Source organism: Gavialis gangeticus, unplaced genomic scaffold, assembly GCF_001723915.1.
Source record: "Gavialis gangeticus isolate Ggan-Ray unplaced genomic scaffold, GavGan_comp1, whole genome shotgun sequence".
In the NCBI taxonomy this organism is placed as follows: domain Eukaryota; kingdom Metazoa; phylum Chordata; order Crocodylia; family Gavialidae; genus Gavialis; species Gavialis gangeticus.
This window is the reverse complement of record NW_017728993.1, coordinates 57,404,248-57,404,799: the sequence shown is the minus strand read 5'-3', so window position 1 is coordinate 57,404,799 and position 552 is coordinate 57,404,248. Positions and strand designations below refer to the sequence as shown.

Sequence of the window (552 nt, the reverse complement as noted above, 5' to 3'; positions counted from 1 at the left end):
GGGGCTGGGGCTGGGGCTGAGACAGGGGACTGCCCAACTTTGGTTTATCAAAAGCCCAGAATTGAAGAAATGTGATAGCTGATACAGCTTTCTGGCATCAAAGGTTAAAAGTCAGAGCTTGTAGTATATGAATACTCTTGTGTTCATACTGATCTTGTTCAAATTACATAACAATCAACTTCAGCCTTTATCCAAATTCAAAATAATGTCACAGAGTTCAGCTAATTTTTAGCATTCCTTTTTTTCTTTTCTTTTCTTTTCTTGTATGCTTTGGCACTTCTTTTTGAGCTACTGCAATATCAGGAGAAATACTATTTTTGTTATACTCCCATCTAGATCAAAATTGTCTCATACAGAAAATCTTGCAAAAGGCCAGATCTTCTGGGCTTTACAGCATCTGTTCTAGAACAACAAAGAGATCCCTTTTTGATAGCTTACTTCCAGGATCCAGACATTTAGACTTTGCTTGGATCTGAATTATATCAAATCCCTGAACCATCAATTCTAGATGTCATGAATCTGGGGACTGTCTGTGAATCTTCAATCTGCTTT

The 552-nt window shown here is 37.3% G+C and overlaps 1 protein-coding gene across 1 annotated transcript in view; it reads right to left on the bottom strand.

Moving 5' to 3' along the window:
- Positions 1-552, bottom strand: part of RGS8 (regulator of G-protein signaling 8) — a 52,966-nt gene that overhangs the window by 36,392 nt on the left and 16,022 nt on the right. The gene's annotated exons all lie outside the window — the stretch shown is intronic.